The sequence below is a fragment of the Notamacropus eugenii genome, chromosome 3 (assembly GCF_028372415.1).
Source record: "Notamacropus eugenii isolate mMacEug1 chromosome 3, mMacEug1.pri_v2, whole genome shotgun sequence".
Lineage (NCBI taxonomy): Eukaryota > Metazoa > Chordata > Mammalia > Diprotodontia > Macropodidae > Notamacropus > Notamacropus eugenii.
This window is the reverse complement of record NC_092874.1, coordinates 428,265,725-428,285,507: the sequence shown is the minus strand read 5'-3', so window position 1 is coordinate 428,285,507 and position 19,783 is coordinate 428,265,725. Positions and strand designations below refer to the sequence as shown.

Sequence of the window (19,783 nt, the reverse complement as noted above, 5' to 3'; positions counted from 1 at the left end):
CATCTCTTTTCCTTCCCTAGATGATTCATCTTATTGAGGGCAGTCTGTGCTCTACATTGACCCTGGGGCTCTGGTTCAGCCCTTTTGTTTCTCCATATCCCCTTATTGCTAGTTAGAGCCCCCTGTGGAACAGAGAGGGCAGAGAGGAAGTGATGGGGTCTTTTTGAATACTTCTTCACACTTTTTGTACATGTGTTTCTTTCTTTTCTTTCCTTTTTTTTTTTTTAGAAGAGAGAGCGTTGAGGTGAGATAATACTTAACTTCTCTCCTTTCCAGGCCTTGTTGAGCTTCCATTGAGCTAGCTGGACCTTTGTTTGGGAGTACAAAGTTGAATGAGGCAGGGTTCCTGTCCAGTAAGCTCCCAGTACGTAGGGGGATTAAGACATGTACACAAATAACTACAATAACATGCCATTTTTGGAAAGATTGGTAACAGATTGATCCCTAGCCTTCTCACTGGCCCCCTCAAATGGCCATTACATTTCTGCCTTGTTGAGATATCAAACTGAGATGAGACCTAGAGCTTCTGAGATGGGAAGATCTGCTTTTTTTGTAAGGTCTAGGAGCTGGATCTCTCACTGCAGTTGATATTGAATGACTAGTAGGAGTTGGCGTCTGATTGTTTGGGTTCTTGAGACTGATTAATTACGTAGTGAACAGTTAGCTGCTTGCCAACATATTTTCACTTTTTACTTCCTCTAATTTTGGGTGGGTCAGCCTGAAGCTATCACCAAGGACTTCTGCTTCCTCTTCTCTAAAATTTAATACTTGACTGAGTATTTTGATAACTATATTTCAGTTGACTTTCTTTGTAATCTTATGCATTTTATTTCATGCATTTAAAAACATTGCTCTGAGAAAGGGTCCATCATGCTGAGCAGAGGAGCCATCATGACACAAAGGAGGTTGAGAACCCCTGAACTATAGAATATTTAAAGTCTATTCCAGCTCTTAAGTTCTGTGATCCTAATACCGATATTCCCTGGTTCAGGGATCATGGTGATAACAGATCCAGGGTTAATTATATCATTATTTTGGTCCCTTGGGAATCAGTCTGAAGTGACTCCAGGCCCTAATAGAGAAATCTGGCCCCTGTGACAATCCTTGATTAAGCATACTATGCCAGGCTTGAGACCACTGTGAATTGAATGCTACCAACCCTACTTTCGGAATGAGTGAGAACACTTCTTAACTCTTCTCTCTGACAAGGTAAGGAGAAATGTCTGTCCTCCCTTGGAGCTCTCTTGTTTGTTAAATGGAACTGTTTTTTATGTGATTAAACTGTTGCACAAAGGGCTTTGCATTGAAGAAACTAGGAAATTCTTGAAATTTATCGGCTTGAGGAGGGAGGCCTCAGGTCAGAAGGGTCTTCCTGGCCCCTGGAGCAGCAGACAGCCTTCCCTGCTAAATTTCATGACTAAAAGTAAGTACAGTGCAATGCCTCCTGTGTCCCATGATCAGCCCTATCTTTAATAGATGTTTCAGGTTATGGTTTTCAGGTTATCAGAGTGTATCAGGGGATTTGTGGGGAGTCTGGTATCAGGGATGCTTTTGACACCTGCCCAAGGCTTGTGCTGCTGCTGAATCTTGTGGGTTTCTCTTGAGTCCCTGCTTTGGACAAGGTTCAGTGGTAGGTGTGTGCTGAGGGAGAAGGATAACAAGAATCTGATGAAGGTAAGTCCTTCCCTTGAGGACCGTGCAGTTTTGTGGGAGTGTGCAGAGAGAACTCTTGGACAAGGGAGAGCATGTGCTGGTAGGGAGGCACAGCCAGGGGAAGTGTCTGAGGCTAAAGGAAATCTGACAGTTTTGAGTTCTCATTCAGACTGGCCACTGATTCAGCCAGTGACCTTGTGCAACTCACTTTTACTTGTTGCTTCAGCCAAAGAAAACTAACAAACTCTTGGTGTTGCATGAATTTCAGATCACATAACATTTAATGGAGCAAATACATTGGATTCATAATGAATTCCTATTGGAAAACATTTGGCTTGCCCCATCCCTTCCCTCATGAATCATTGGCCCTGCATTCTGCCATTAGGACCATATTCCCACAGGGTGGCAGCAGAGGGCCACTAGTGTTTTTTGCTCCCTTCAAGCTGCACTGAGGAGTTAGGAAGACCTCATGCAAACTTTACCTGAGCAGGCCTGACCTTGACCAGGGAAGGGGCCCCTTTCCCTTCCTCCCTCTGCTTTTTATGCAGGAGTGTAAAATTGTGGTACTAGAGACTATGATTGAATCTCATTGAGTTTGCTTGGTAGGCAAATCATAGCACAGGGTGATGGTGATTGTTTTTTCATGCCTTCCTTTTATTTCTTGCTTTTGTTGGTCCTATGTGGCTCTCCAGTTGTTGTGGCAGTACTAGGGGCTGGTAGAAATCCTGCTCCACCTCTGACAGCAGTGGTATGATTCCTGATACCAGTAAGAATGTGCTGTGTTAATTCTAAGTGGCATCACCTTCTGCCAGTTTTCCTATTTGAGGTTAGCTGTGGCTTTTCCCATGACTCTGCACTAGACTTTCCCTGGCTACTAGGCTTCATCTAGGAAAATGAGTTAGGAGAAAAGGTGTAGTTCTAAGATTGGGGTTGAGTCCATGTGCATGGCAGCTGGAACATTTCTAATCCTTGAACCAAAGAACAGTGCCAGGAGCTATTTTAGTATGCCACCTTCTTTGCTTTGCCCTCCAGATGCCAAAATTTGGGGCTGAACTTAGAAAGGTGTCCCCATTGGTTTGTGAACCTTTTCCCCAGTTGGCTGATAAGAAGAGTGGTGAGAAACTCCTTCCAAATATTTTCTCAGTAACTAGTGGCACCTTTCAGTTGTTTCCTACATGGATTCCTTTTACAAAATATGAAGGTACTGACCTCTGACTAAAGTTGTAGTTAACTCAATTAATCACAATCTCATCAGCTTTAATTGAATTCTGAATAAGGTTGTGAGTCATTAAAGTTTTTTTTTTAATCTTTGTTATTTTGAATTTCTCATACATTAATATAAAATAGCCTTTTCCATATACAAAGAGGAATAGAAAAAGAGAATTACTTGTGAACCCATGAATCTCATTATGTATAGCTTGTTTTTGGACTTGCAGTTAGGAAAACCTGAGTTCAAATTTTGCCTCAGGCTCTTAGAAACTGCTTCAACCCTGGACTAGTCAGCCAAGCCTCTTTGAGTCTGCATCCTCATCTATAAAGAGAGAACAATTCCAGCACCTATTTTTCTGGGTTGTTTTGAGGATCAAATAAGATAACATATGGACTGCACTTTTCAAATGTTAAAGCACCATTTAAATATTAGCTATCAGTTTAGCATGTGACTTCCAAAGCTGACTCATTTGTCTGTGTTGCCCTCTTAACCTACTTCTGATGTCTTCTGAGTGTTTTCCTAAAATGCTGCAGTTGACGCTCATTTTTTTGGCATCAAAATTTTCATCTGGCTTTCATCTCCCCAATTCTCACCCTTTGTGCCCACCCCTAAACCTGTCCTTATAATAAAGAATCATAGTCAAGCTAAATAAATCCACATTCTGATCATGTTTGAAAATGTATTTCTCATTCTACACCTCTAGTTTCTCTTCTTCCTAACAAGATGATAAATATACTTTGTCATTGGTCTTCTGAAGTAATGGATTGGTCATTGATCAAGAGTTCTTAACCAGTTTAAAAACTGGTTTTCTTTACAGTGTTCTAGTCATTGTATAAATTGTGCCATTGAACCTACAACCTGCTTGCTCTGAATCAGCTTATACAGCTCACTTCAAATTTCTCTGAATATGTCCTTTTCACCATTTGAGGGTATAATAATAGTTGATTACATTTATATGCTATAATTTTTTCAGTCATTCCCCAAATGATAGTTACCCCTTTAACTCCCAGTTCTTTGCAAAAACAAAAATTGCTGCTATAGATACTTTTGTACATTTTATGTTTTTTTCCTCTTTTCTCTTTTTGAGTTATATCCTTAGTAGTAGTACTGCTAGATTAAAGAGTGTTGCTTTTAGTGACTTTTTGGGTAGAATTCAAAATTGCTTTCTATTGGTTGGACCCAATTCATAGTTCTACCAATAGCGTGTTAGTGTGTCTCATCTGCCTGTATACCTTCTGGCAATTGTAATTTTCCTTTTTTTTTGTCATCCTTGCCAATCTAATGGATATGATAGTGACTTCAGAATTGTTTTACTTTGTATTTCTCTTACTGTTAGTGATTTGGAGCATTTTTATATGATTGTTGATAACTAGTTTTTCTTTTTTTAAGAATGTTTGTCCATATTCTTTGACTAATTATCTATAGGGGATTGTTATTGTTCTTATATACTTGAATCAATTCCCTACATGTGTGATATATCAGACTTTTTTAAAAGAAACCTGCTACAACCATTTCCCCCCACTTAACTGTTTCCTTTCTAATTTTAGCTGCATTGGTTTTGTTTATGCAAAAGCTTTTCAATTTATGTTATCAAAATTGTCCATTTTATTCACTGTGATCCTTTCTATATCTCTTTTTGATCAAGAATTCTTCCCATTGCTCTAAATCACTGTTGATTAAAGAGATGCAAATCACAACAACTTCGAGGTACCACATCACACCTATCAGATTGACTAACATGACAAAACAGGAAGATGATAAATGTTGGAGAAGATGTGGAAGAGTTGGAACACTACTCTTCTTTACCCCTGATCGTATGAAAAAGGTCTTTCTGTAGAATTTTGCCATCACAGATGATTCTAGCTTTTGGATTTAGATAGTAATCAGTAAATATTTATTAACCACCTGCTCTGTGCCTGGCACTGTGCTAAGTGCTGGGGATACAAATGTAGGAAAAGAAAAGACAGTCCCTGCCCTCAAGGAGCTTATAGTCTGGTAGGAGAAGATAAAGAAATCTGAAAAGGGGGAAGGGATATGGTGAAGTCCAAGACACCCCAAATAAATGCACCTGGGTGGGAAGTGAGATGTCAGTATAATTCCCCTTCTTAAAAGGAGGGGCAGAGAGTGCTAATGAACATGGCTGGGTCTTGCAAGGTGATAAGATTTCCCAATGAGGAGTTTACTGGGGGCATAGTGGAGAAGCCAAAGAAGTCCAGAATGAGTAGGTAGGAAAAGAGATCTCTAGGTTCTGTTTATCATATTGAGGAAGGGTTCATTTATTTCTGTTCTTTTAAATGTTTGTTTTTTAACAGAAATGCATATTATATTTTGTCAAAATCTTTTTCTGCATGTATTGATATAATCATACTTTTTATTGTTTTTGTTAGTAATATAGTATAGTTGGCTGTATTGCTTTTGAGAAATTGTAGAGCACTTTTATTGATACCAACATTCCCATAACATCAAAGGCCCATTTTTTTTCCAATACAAGCATTATCCTGATGTTTCTATATGATAATGAGACGTGGAAAACTGCTGCCTGGAGAACTAAGGATGAATGTAACACAGAGGGTAATGAAAGAACACATTGTGGGTATGATGAGGCTACAATTTATAACTCATGAAGAACTCTGAGGAACAGAAGTAAAGCATTTCATCAAAGATTTGTATGGGAAAAGAGAAGGCTGGTCACTTGCCAAAAGTGTGAAGTGACAGATGAGCAGTACCCTCCCAACACTGGGAGAAAGTGAGGAAGACCTCTAGCACTTTGGGTGGAACCCTTGTGGTTAGTTTTTGGGAGGAGAGAAAAAAGTCATTGTAGGCTAAGTAGGCAAAGTTGGGTTATGATCTCTATCAGTGAAAAGATATCCTAAATGTAAATTGATGAACTGAGATCCATTCAAGTATTTGAGTATTATAGTTTTATATAATATCATAGTATTATAGTTTTCCTAATAGTGAACCAATCCTGCATACTTTATATAAATTTAGACTGTTTAGTGTACAGTAATTAGCCCCTTTGCTAATATTTTATTCAGTGTTTTTATGCCAATATTCACTAGAGATACTGGTTTATCATGTCTTTCTCTACTTAGGCCTACTTTGGTTTAGATATCAAGATATCAATCCCTTCATGGTTTTTTTTTTTTCCAAAAGTTTATGTAGTATATTAATAAATTGGTTTTTGTTTAATAGAATACGCTTTTGAATTAATGTGGCCCTGGAGTTTCCCTTCCTCCCTTTCTCCCGTCCTTCCCCCCCCATTGGCTGCATCAACTTTATTGACATATATTTGGTTGGTCCAAATAGTTTCTAAAAATTTTTTTCCTCTTAATTAGTTGTGAATTTTCCTTTTTCTATTTTTAATATTGGTAATTTAGTTCTTAGCTCATTTTAAAAAATCAGGTTAGCTAAGGGTTTTTTCCCCCAACATTTCACAGTTTCAGCAATTTAATTTTTTTACTTTAAATTTTACTATTTTCTCTAATTTTCAGGACTTCCATGTTGTGTTTAGTCAGGAGTTTTTGGTTTGTTGATTTTCTTGGTTTTTGAGTTACATTCCTAATTCATTGATTTATTCTATATTGGTTGTTGAGTGTGTTGAGAAATATAAAATTTCTTCTAAAGAGAGTTTTGTCTGCATTCCCATAGTTTTGATGTGTGGTATGATTGTTGCTATTTTCTTTAATGAAATTATCTATTATTTGTATGATTTGTTCTTTGACCTACCAGTTCTTTAGGATTAAGCTATTTAATTTGCATTCAAGTTTGAATCCTTTTTGTAAAAGCCCTTTATTAGTTATAATTTTTGTTGCATTGTGATCAGAAAAATATGTTTAATATTTCTCCTTTTGTTTATGAAGATTTTAAGCTCCAGCACATGGTCAATTTTTATAAAAGTAAGATGCAGAGATGAGAAATATGTATATTCCTTCCTTTCTATTCCAGTAATTGCCAGAGTGCTATCATATTTAACTTTTCTAAAATTCTATTTAGGTCCTCAGCCTCTTTCTTGTTTATATTTTTGTTAGATTTGTCTAGGTCTGCAGAGGGTACATAGAGGTCCTCAATTGTTATACTTTTGTGTCCTATATAATTTGATTAAACTTTAAGTATTTAGATGCCACTGAGTTCGGTGCATATATGTATATTATACATATCTATACATATATATGTTTACTGTTGTCTGTATTTAATTATTTATAGTGCCTTTAAGCATAATATAGTTTCCATGTTCATCTATTTTTACTATTTTCTTGAATGTTATGCCTGCTTTTTTTAAAAAAACATAAACTTAAAGCATAATAAATTCTGTTCCAGTTCTTCATTTTATGTCTGAGTCTTTGTTTCAAGTTTGTTTCTTATAAATGACACATTATTGGATTCTGCTCTCTAGTCTACTTTGCTATTTTTTGCCCTATTTTATGGGTGAGTTCATTGTTATGATTGTTAATTGTTTAGTTCCTTTCAACATACCCACTTTTGCATTTCCCATTCTTTGCTTTCTGTCATCCTTTTTACAATGAAGAGAATATCGAAAGAGGATCATTGTCATCAATAGTATGATCTATGATTTAAGTGATCTACTTCCATTTCGCTGCCTTTTCCTCTTGCCAAGACCCCAATCACTGATTCTTACTGTTTCTTTCTTTTTAATCTCTCCTGCTTTCCATGATTCACTCTCCAAAGCTGAACCTGATTTTGCTTTTGACTCTTTTCTCCTGTTTTTATGCTCACATCTTCCCCCCTTTTCCTAGTCCTTGCAGTTGTCTTCTTTAATTCCCTTTATGAGCCATGAAGATACTAGGATTTTGAAGTCATTTGAATCTTCTCCACTTATGAGGACATAAATACTCACCAATTGTTTAAATTTATTTATTTAGGTTTGGGTTGATTCTTGTGTTTACAATTCATAGTTTCTCTTGAGGTCTGGGAACCATATGAAATTTGGAGTGCTTGGGACCCCAAAATACCGACTCACTGGGTCCTGCTGAATGAATTCAACTCAAGACTTCTTCCAGCCAAAGTAAAACAAAGTTTATTAAAGATTCGCCATATTGGGTTGACTCTTAAAGGAGCCTAAGCATTTGTGATGCTTGTATTGACAGGCAGGCCAGATAGAATCTCAGCTAGACAGAGTCTCAGCTGGATTTAATCTCAGTGCCTTCATGGAGGCGAGATGGAACTTATATACAGAAAGACCATGGGAAAGATCTAGAGGTGGTCTGGGAGGAGATTCTAAGGAGGATCTTGATGAGACTGGGGTAACTAGTGGTGTAATCAAGGATGGGAAACAGTTGGAGGCAGTTGGGAGGTATCAGACAATGGAGGGCTTGGGTGGGAAGCAAGTGGGGCAATCTTGGGGTAACAGACAATGGAGGACCAGGCTAGGTTAAGGGTAATAGATTTGAGTATGAAAGGCCAAATTAAGTGAGAAAATTCAAGGGGAGTTCAAGGAGGTTCCCAGAGTCTGCACCCCATCAGTTTCTACCTACCCTTAGTCTTTTTAATCAGGAATACTTGAAAATAGTCTTTTCATTTTGATGAAAAGTCCACTTTCTCCCCCTGTAGGCTATAGTCTTATACTCAGTCTTACAATGTAAAGTATTCGAGTTCTTAGCACAATGCCTGACACATAGTAAACACTTCATAATTATTTGCAAACTGGCTTCTTGGATGAAAGTCTTTATCTTTTGTTTTTTGAAATATTGTTTTCTAATATTCTCTTTGCTGTATCATAGTTCCTGACAAGTCTTGTCTGATCCTGACTGTGATTCTTTCTGGGTGCTTCAAGTACTTTTTTATTTAATATGGAGACTCTGGATTTTGGCTGTGGCTTTCCTGGAAGCTTTCATTTTGGGGTGTCTTTCAGGCAGTAATTAATAGATTTTCATTCTATTTTCATTCTGCCTTCTGATGCTAGTACATCTGGGTAATTTTCATTTATGATTTATTGATAAATAATGTCTGGGCCTTTTGTTTTGCTTAGGGTTTTCAGGTTATCCAACAATTCTTAAATGATCTTTTTTGACCTGTTTTCCAGGATAGCTATTTTGATGATAGGTAGTTTCTATTTTCTTATTTTTCATTATTTTGATATTATTGTTTGGGTAAAGTTTTCCATTTTATGTTTCCATCTGTTCTCCTGCCAGTCTTTTTTCCAGAGCTCTTTTTTTCACTCACAGTTTCATTTTTAATATTTTGCTTTATTTCTTCTAAGTGCTCTAGGTAGTCCTTGTGGCAAAGTTATAGTTTTCTCTGAAGTTCTGATTGGGTTTAACTCTTGGGTATTTCTTGATGCAGTGGATGCAGAACTTAATGGTATACATTTGTTGTCTTCTTTGTATTCATCTCTTCAGCTTCAGTTCCTGATTTGGCCTACTTCTGCACTGCTAGAGGGGATGATTAGACCCTCCTTGGTTCTTACTTCAGTTTCCCAGGCTGCTGCTGCTGCTTTCTGCTTCCTCTGATGTGTTCGTGCTCTTCGGTGTGCCTGTTCGGAGCTCTGGGGTTGGCATTTCCTATTCTAGGCACTGCTGTGGGATTCTAGCCTCCTCTAAGTCCTTCCATTGTTTGGGCATTGCTCCAGGCTTCTGGCCACTCCCCCTGAGCTCATGCTGCTTTTCCTGGTTGGATACTTCTTCCAGTGCTCTCACTTCTGGCTGCTTTTCTATGTAGGCCTGGGCTAATTGAAGGAGCTTACTAATATACCTCTTAGGATTTCTTGATCATTATTCAAGTGATGCCTCTTTTAGGTTATTGCTGTGCAGTATGTATGGGAGCTAGGTGGTGCAAAGGATAGACTACCAGGCCTGCAATCAGGAAGACTCCTTCCTGAGTTCAAATGGGACCACAGATGCTTACTTTCTGTGTGACTCTGGGCAAGTCACTTAACCTCTTTGCCTCAGTTCCTTATCTGTAACATGAGCTAGAAAAGGAATTGGCAAACCATTCCAGTATCTTTACTAAGAAAACCCCAAATGGAGTCACTAAGGGTGCAACATGACTGAAAATGATTGAACAGTAACAAAACTGTGTGGGAGACCTGGGCTTCTGCCTTTCATGTCCTTGCTTTAACCAGTACTCCCCCTCCCTTATTGATTTTAACTGGAGAGTTAAGGGCTTGGGCAGCTAGGAGCCAAGTTGTCCTTTCGACCCCATCTAGGCAAAGGATGTGGCTATAATTCATGTGGCATGCCATTGTTGTTGTTTGTCCTTCCTTCTTGAAGAGGACCATGATACTGTGACATGCAAGTGAATTGGATTTAAGTGAGAGAGGGCTATGTAAAGTCATCAGCCTCACTCTTTCCTCCAGAGCCATATGGATCCACTGGCAAGATAGAGATTAGGACAACTGGAGATGGCCCTGGATGCTGTCACTTATGGAGCAGTATCCCACACCAAGGTGGAGTCAGAGTGCAAATTATGGAAGAAGGGTTTAGGAAAAAGAATAATTTCTACTGAGAGCTAGCAAGCTTATTTCAGACATGTCCTTGAGCTTTTAGCGTTTTTTATCCAAGATATTTATCAGCAAGACCTCCTACTGCTGCCTTCACTTTTTACTTCCCCTTGCTTCTTCCAGCTTTTTTTTTTCTGCTTACACACATACCAAATTTTTTCCTCCTGTATTCATAGTCTATATTCTAGTAATAGTGGGAGGAGATTAGGGTATGCCAGGTTTCTTCCTTTCTACTCTGCAGGCTTAAAACACTTTGGCATGATTCATTTTGGTTGAAGTGAGTTCTAGGTGTCTTAAAATACATGCCACTATGGTTGTTGTCCTTCGTTTTTGAAGAGGACCAAAATGACATCACCATGATAAAGTGATGTTTCAGTGTGTCTGATTGTGGCTGATCAGACCAATATGAGCTCGGAATGCTCTACCACAGATTGAGCATATATGGTCCATATGAGTATTGCTCAAATACTGGTACTATAATAGTATTGCTCAAGTACTCCTTGCACATCCTATGTTTACTTTGTGCTGTCTCAATTCTGCTTTGCTCACAGAGCACAGCATGTTTTCTAATATGGGCATGCCATGCTGAGTGGTCCTGTGCCAGTGTTTCCCATGCTGCACAGTCAAATCCAAAGTTCTTGAGAGGGACCTTGAGAGTGTACTTGTATCACTTCTTCTGACCACCATGTGATTGTCTACCCCATGTGAGTTCTCCATAAAATAGTCTTTTTGGCAAGTGAATATTTTGCATTCAAAAACATGGCCAGGCCATCAGAGTTGTGCTCTCTGAAGCATAGTTTGAATACTTGGCAGTTCAGCTTGAGCAAAGCCTTCAGTGTCTGGTACCTTATCCTATCAGGTGATCCTCAGAATCTTCCTAAAACAGTTCAAATGGAAGCGATTTAGTTTCCTGGCATGGCACTGGTAGACTGTTCATGTTTCACAGGCATATAACAATGAGATCAGCACAACAGCTCTGTAGACCTCTTCTCTCCCAAACTTTTCTTCGGAGCCTCCCAAACACTAAGCTAGTTCTGGCAATGCGTGCATCAACCTCATTGTCAATGTGTACATCCCTAGAAAGTACACTACCAAGGTAAGTGAACTTATCTACAGGATTCAAAACTTCTCCATTTGTTGTAACCAATGGTTCCAGGTATAGATGGTGTGGTGGTGGCTGATGGAGCACCTATGTTTTCCTAGTATTAATTATTAGGTCAAAATTAGCACAGGCATCAGAGAACTGATCCATACTTTGTTGCATCTCAGCTTCAGAGGCTGCATTGAGTGCACAATCATCTGCAAACAGAAAATCATGCACCAACACTTCCTCCACTTTGGTCTTGGCTTCTAGCCTTTTCAAATTGAAGAACTTGCCATCAGTACGGTAGTTGACCTTGATGCCGTGTTCATCCTCGTTGAAAGCATTTGACAACATGGCTAAAAACATCATGCTAAAAAGCATGGGAGCGAGCACACAGCCCTGTTTCACTTCATTGCTACCTAGTCTGTGCCTCCAGGCAGTACAGGGTTAAGCCATTGTGGGGTGCCTTTGTCTCCACTGGGACGAAAAGGGATGGTGATCGTGTTTTGTTCCTGTCTGTAGTCAGATTTCTAACACAGCGTTAGTGTTAGCAAGTTCTCTAAAGTTAGGAGTGCTCTTTAAAAAAAAAAAAGTTATTAGATCATTGTGCTGGAGTTCCATTTCTCACCTTAAGATTATATCAGTATTCAGAAATGAGTAAGAAGTTTTTGGTGGGAAAACACTGATTTTGAATAGTGGTCAAATCTTAAGATAAGAGATGAAAAATGCAATTATCTAATGATTGTAATAACTGGTAGGTTTGTTTTTGTTTTTTGTTTTGTTTTGATCCAGAACACTCCACATTTAAAGAGGTTGTCAATTTACATACGAATATCCTGTGTTAGGAATCCTTGATTACAAATGGATATTCAGTCAATAAACATTCATTAAGTACCTACCAGGCACTAAGTGCTGGCAAAAATAACCAAGTTGTTCATAAGGCAGTTTCAGCGTTTGGAATCCTGATGCTCTTACTCTTACGTTAGTCAGATTTCCCCGATCAGACTAGGGTCAGGTACAGAGATTCCCAAGAAGCTCTCCTAGCTTACGTCTGTTTATGTCTTACATTTGGGGAATCAGTCTGCTGAAGATTTCTGATGGTTAAATGACTGGACCTTTAGTGCTTAACCATTAGGATTTGCATATCTTCTAGGTCTTACCTGTGAAATAAAACCATGTAATACCCATTGCTGCTTTTAGGATGTTGAAATAAGTTGGTAGAGAAGAGAGTCACTCAGAATAGGTTAGTCTGTCCAGGAACACCTTTCCCACATTCATTTTTTCTTTTTTTTTTTTTTTTAATTTTTCTTTTTATTATTTTATTTATTTTTTTAATGTGCTACAATCACTACCATAAAACTTAGATTTTTCCCTCCCACCACCACCCCCTCCCTCCCCAAGACGGCATACAATTCTATATAAGATCTACATATACTTTCCTATTGAATACGTTTTCAGTGTAGTCATGTTGTGTAGACGAACTAAAATAAATGGAAGAAATCATATAACAAATCAAAACATGATACACACACACACACACACACACACACACACACACAAACATGATCCACTATATTCTGCGAATGAAGTCCATAGTTCTTTTTCTGAGCATGGAAGGCATTTTGCCTTAGAAAACCATTGGGAATTTTTTTTTTTTAAGTTCTTGCATTATTACAAAGTTCCAAGTCTACCAGAAAAAACTCTCTCACACTATGGTCGTTGCTGTGCACAAAGTTCTCCTGGTTCTGCTCCTTTCACTCAGCATCAGTTCATATAAGTCTTTCCAGGCCTCCCTGAAGTCTTCTTGTTCATCATTTCTTATGGCACAATAGTACTCCATTACATTCATATACCATAATTTATTCAGCCATTCGCATCCCCTTGATTTCCAGTTTTTGGCAACTACAAAGAGTGCTGCTATAAATATTTTTGTACATGTGGGACCCTTTCCCATTTTTATGATCTCTTGGGGATACAGTCCTAGTAGCGATATTGCTGGGTCAAAGGGTATGCACATTTTTGTAGCCCTTTGGGCATAGTTCCAAATTGCTCTCCAGAATGGTTGGATGAGCTCACAGCTCCACCAGCAATGAATTTGTGTTCCAACTCTCCCACATCCTCTCTAACATTTATCATTTTCCTGTTCTGTCATGTTTGCCAATCTTATAGGTATGATGTGCTACCTCAGGGTTGTTTTGATTTGCATCTCTCTAATCAAAAGTGATTTAGAGCATTTTTTCATATGATTATAGATATCTTTAATTTCTTCCTCTGAAAATTGCCTGTTCATATCCTTTGACCATTTATCAATTGAGGAATCCCACATTCATTTTCTTTCAAAGTCAAGCTGCTTATAGCTACTCAGCTGCCAAAATTTACTCTAAATGCTCAGAAAGGGAGGTTGATTGTTCATATATAACTTCAAGTCTCCACTTTGATGTGTATCCCCTGAGAATCCTGAGCCCATAAACCTTATTATTTGTATTTATTCCCATTATTTTTATGCTGCATATATTCCTATATGTACCTTTTGTCTCCTCCATTTGAATATAAATTCCTTGTGAGTAAGAATTGTTTCATTCTTTTTACTTGTAAACCCAATGCCTGGTACATAGTAGATGCCTAATAAATGCTTATTGATTGACTGGTTGATTAAACAGATTTTGCTTTTAGCCCCTGTAGAATTTTCATGATTCAGTGCCCTAAGTAAAGGAGCTATCAAAGTTTTCTATCCTTAAAGAAAAAATTTTGGACTTATCTTGAGTGCTGTTCATTTGAAAAGCCCACATATTAGGAAGCTGACCTAGCAACTGGCAAAAATTGTTGCAGGGATAGTTATTTCTGAAATCACAGGGAAAATGAAACCATTTACTTACTTGGGTTAGAGAGTTCATGGCATTGGTAATGAGTTGTCATATTCTAAAGTCTGGGGAAGGGAGGGCTGCAGAGTGAATCAAAGCTTGTCAAGTAGATGAAGAGTTATAACATAGAAGACAGTGGACCAGCTGTTCTGCCATTATTAAGGTCAGAATAAGAGAAAATATGCTTCAGTTGTAATAGAAAAAAATATTTAGAAGAATATTTTTCTAAGGGCTGAGAGAAACTGGAATGGTCTGATGAGACACTGGGTTTTTCTTTGGGTATATTTGAGCTAAGTTAGCAGCCAGGGTGGGAATTAGAAGTTTTGATTATTGACAGAAAATAAAATCATTAGTTGTTGGAGCTGGAAGGAATCTCAAAGATAACTTAGTCCATTTCTTCACTTTACACATGAGGAAATTTGAGCCTAGAGAGGTGAAGAAAATTATTCAAAGCCATAAGAGCAAATTAATGGTTGAGACTAGAGTGCACCTCTAAAAGATCTCTGATTCTTCCATGTGTTATGATTTTGTAATTTTTTTGAATTACAGAAAAGTTTTTGGTATGACTACAAGGTCATCAGAAGAAGTTTTTTCTTTTAAACTGTGTTCTTTGAAACGCTAGAGCTCTCCAGAAATTCTGAGATATGTGTTTGTGTATGTATGTATGTATGTGTGTATATGCACACTATATATACATTAATGCATGCATTTAAAGATACATACATAAATATTTGAGTCATTGTTCTTTTTTTTGACATCCAGATTATTAAGGCCTGACAGGTAAGCACAACTGTCTCATTAAATGCAAATATATTTCTTTGTGGCTTCTAGAAAATGGAATGTTACATTTTAAAAAGCATACAGGTGCCTGTCTTTATAAGTAAACACAGTATGTCAAAATTTGATCTCACAAAGTTTACAAAATAGGGGAAAAAATGTGTATTTTAATGATACCTTCTCAATTCGGAACTTTTCAGGTACCCCCAGTACCATTTTGCCCTTGACTTCTCTTGTGGCCTAAAATCTAACATCTTATGAAATGAATTGAATGTAAATCACTAGTGTGATTATAGATTGGGTTTCTTCCTGTATTTGGTTTTCATTTAGATCAACATCTTCTTAAAAGCAAGTTTCACATTGTGAATGTTTTGCCTGTGTATGTGGAAAGGGCTAAATAAATTCAGTGGATAAACCTCCCCTTTCTGACATCAAGAGAAAAGTCTTTAAAGACCAAATAGAAAACATTATTCTTCTCTTCTACAAAGCTATGATATAACTGCATCTAGGTTATACCACGCTAATGGTGGGATGCTCCTCATGAAAGGCAAAAACAAACTGGAGGAGGGCCAGAAAAAGGCAACTGAGATGAGTCAGGGACCTAGAAAGGTAAAGTCTGAGATGTGATGTGATTATAATAAATCGGATTGTGATCCACTTGAAGAGAGTATATGTCTTATTTATTGTTGTGTTACAGTATAGAATCTTAGAGTTGGGAAGGCCCTCATGAGTTGCCTAGTCAAATCCATAACTTAAGCATGATTCCCTTCCATAATATCTATGGGCAAAGTGGTTACCTGTTTCCTGCTTGAAATTTTGCTGTAATGGAGAATGTTATCTTTTAATATTAAGCATAGAATGCTGCATATATGGTAGAATTAACAAATGTTTATTAACTAAATGAATAAAAGAATAGTTGACGATTTTGTTACTTTTAATTTTAATTTGCATTGGTATCTTTTGTTTTTATTTACCCTTAACTTCCAAATATATTCACCTCTCCTTGAGAGCTTTCCCTTATAACTAAAACTAAAAGAAAAAACTGAAGCTTTTAAAAATCATGAAGAATCTGGATAAAGTGAACCCAGACTTATTCTCCTAGTCTGGACTAGAATTTGGAGACAGGCTTTGAAGCTTTTCCGGGGTGTATTTCAGATGTACACAGGCCTGTGTTGTTTTGGTAATATTAGGAATTTGCAGTCCGTAATAGAGGTTGACTATATAAATAAAGTCAAGAAAGGTTCAGCAAATGTATAGATGACAGGTCCATAAAAGATAATCAAAGAAATCTAGGCTGGGAAGTCAGGATGATAATCATGCCCTTTGTTTGACTGTACCAAGAAGTCCTCTTCTGATCTGGATAGGGCTGAGCTTGTGGGACATCGTTGATGTTAAGAGAACCACCAGTGAGACCCTAGGATCATAGACTTAAAGTTAGATGGAAGCTCAGGGATCATTTAGTGCTGCTTCCTTTTTTTTTTTTTTTTTTTTTTTTAACAGTTGAGGAAGCTGAGGCCCACAGAAATGAAGTTATTTGTAAATGGTAACAGGTAGTAAGTGGAAGAACTGGGAATCAGTCTCAGACATTTGAACTCTAAATTCTGTACTATCTCTACCATGCTATTGCTTAAAAAACATCAGATACATCTCTTTAGAATGATTAGTTTTAAGTGATCATCAGTACCCCTCAGCAGGTGTAGCTTTTGACATCCACTCTAGCTATTAGCTACCCTTGCTATTTTTATCCTTTGTAGCTCCATAAACCATATAGAATTTCTTTTGTCACATGACTCTGTTTAATTATGTAAATAGTGTTACAAATTACAGTTGTTGAATTACATTCCATTTGTCCTCACTCCTATTACAAATCAAAACTTATTGTATCTTGTGACCATCCATTCATTCTGAAAGTAAGTGTAGCAGTATATAAAATGAGTCTGTGAAACAGACCTTTTTCTGGAAAAGTTCTCATAGGATGAAGGCAAGAGCATTATATACATGTAAAGGGGTTGCTTAAGAGCAGTTGACTTTCTGTCACCTTCCTTGTATTATCAGTCCACTCTGTTTCAACTACCACTTATGATTTGTTTTAGTACTTCCATTAAGTCAGCTCATACCTGATTCATTATAAGTAATTATATTCCTCTTGGCTTTAATTATCAGATCTCTACCCAGATTTCCAAAGAATAAGTAGCTGTGCCTTGTCTTTGAAACATAGGAATGATAGAGGTGAAAGGAGTCTGAGTCTCATATAGTTCAGGCTTCTTGACTAGAAGGTCTCCCTTGAAGCAGAGGTTCCCAAACTTGTTTAATTCAGCACCTCTCTGGAAGTCTGCTTTCCTCAACCCTTTAACTCTTTTTTTTTCGAAATTTGAATTACTGAGACTACTACCACACATCCTTCATTGTTCCAGCATCCCCCAGGGGCTGGTATTGCCCACTTTGGGAATCTATGTGAGGATTAATATCTAAACTGTCAGAAAAGGGAATTCCATAACTTGCCTTGAATTCTTTACCCTTCAACCTTTTGCCATTCTCACTCTACTTATCTGTACCCCTAGATAATTTCTACCCCCCACCTTTTTTTCTACTTCCAAGCCACTAACTACCATGCTGCTGCAGGAAATCCTGAATCCGTGGTCCGTTACACATTTGTACTATCTAACTTCTCTTGAGCCCTCACTACTCTTTCATGACAGTGCTTTTATTCATTTCTTTTTTGACCTTCTGTTGAATTCCCACACTAGCAATTCCAAATCTTCTCTTTTCTCTTTAAATATTTCCTTCTGCTCCCTGCTCCTCATTCTTAGCGGATAACTTCACCTTCTATTTAGAGGAGTGAAGAAAATTCCTCTCATGTGAGTTCTCTCAGTTTCCATTTTTTTTCACCACTCTAAACCTTTCTTAGTCCTTAGATAGTCCTTAACTATCTTCTCCTCCTTGCCTCCAGTATTAGAGGAAAGTGGCTCCTCTACCTCTATCTTGAATTCCATCTCCCCTGTGACTTTACCAAGTCATTTATCTACTCTCTTCTAACCAAGTGCAGCAACCAGCGTGGCCCAATCCCAATGCGGTTAGGTAAGACAATTTTGAACTTCTCCATTTCTCTGACCTGGTCAAGTTCCCGCTACCTAGACAGCTGTCTATAATTCAAATACTCAGTCAGCTGTAGTCCTGCTGTCCCTCAGAACTCCTGAACTTAAGTTCATGCCACAGCTTCTCCCAGTCGCAAAAATTACAGACCTGTACTCTTATACCTGGCTCTTTCTTTAAACTTTCCTTCTCTGTTGCTTCCTTTCCCTCATAACAATACATTTATACAGCACTCTGAGGCTTGCCAGACATTTTACAAATATCTCATTTGATCCTCACAACAACCCAAGAAAATAGTTGCTATTATTATCTTCATTTTTACAGATGAGGAAACTGAGGCACACTGAGGTTCAAGTGATTTACCCAGGATCACACAGCTAGTAAAGTGTCTTAGGCCAGATTTGAAATACGGTCTTCTTAACTCAAAGTCTGGCACTCTCCATTGTGCCAAATATTCTCTGGTCTATTCATCTTTTTTTTTTTTTTTAAATTTTATTTTTATGTTCAGTTCCAAATTCCTTCCCTCTCTCTCTTACTTTTTGAAAAAGCAAGAAATAAAATACCCATTATACTTATGAAGCCATGAAAAATAGATTTCTACATTAGCAATGCTACCCACCTCAAATCAAAATTAAAGAAAGGAAAAAAATATGCTTTAATTCACACCCTGAGTCCATCAGTTATCTATCAGGAAGTATATGACATTTTTCATCATTGTTCCTTTGGAGCTATATGGTATTGTAGTGTTATAGTATTGTATTGATCAAAGTTACTAATACGTCTTTCATAACTGATTATCTTTACAATATTGCTGTTACTGTAGATTGTTCTCCTGGTGCTGCTCACTTTGTATCAGTTCATATAAAGCTTCCCGCATTTTTCTGAAACCGTCCCATTCAGCATTCCTTTTTAATAATAATTTTATTTTTTCCCAATTACATATGTAGATAATTTTTTAACATTCATTTTCAAAAATTTTGAGTCCTAAATTCTCTCACTCCCTCTCTTCTTTTCCCATTTTATGACACGTGAACAGTTTGATATAACATATAGATGTGTAAACATGCAAACATTTCCATATTAGTCATGTAAAAGAAGAAATCAAAAAAAGGAAAGTAAGTGAAAAATAGTATGCAGTGATCTGTATTCAAACTCTGTCAGTTGTCTCTCCGGAGGTAAATAGTACTTTTCATCATAAGTCCTTTGGAATTGTCTTGGATCATTATATTGCTGGGAAAAACTAAGTCATTCACAGTTAATCATCTTATAATATTACTGTTACTATGTTAAATGTTCTCCTGGTACTTCTCACTTCACTTTGCATCATTTCATGTAAGTATTTCCAGATTTCTCAGAGAGCATCTTGCCTGTCATTTCTTATAGCACAATAGTATTCCATCACAATCATATGCTACCACTCATCCAGCTATTCCTCAATTGATGGACATTTCCAATTCTTTGTCACAGAAGTGACTACTACAAATATGTAGGTATATTTACATATGTATGTGGGAGGGTGTATGTATATGTATATATGCATATATCCTTTTCCCTTTTTTAAAAAAATGTCTTTGGGATAAAAATCTGGTAGTGGTATTTCTGAGTCCAAGGATATGTAGCTCTTTGGGCATAGTTTCAGACTGCTG

General features: G+C 37.5%; 1 protein-coding gene across 7 annotated transcripts in view; it reads left to right on the top strand.

Annotated features, from left to right (window-relative positions):
* The window catches only part of CHCHD6 (coiled-coil-helix-coiled-coil-helix domain containing 6), a 323,428-nt gene that overhangs the window by 50,498 nt on the left and 253,147 nt on the right, over nt 1-19,783 (top strand). The gene's annotated exons all lie outside the window — the stretch shown is intronic.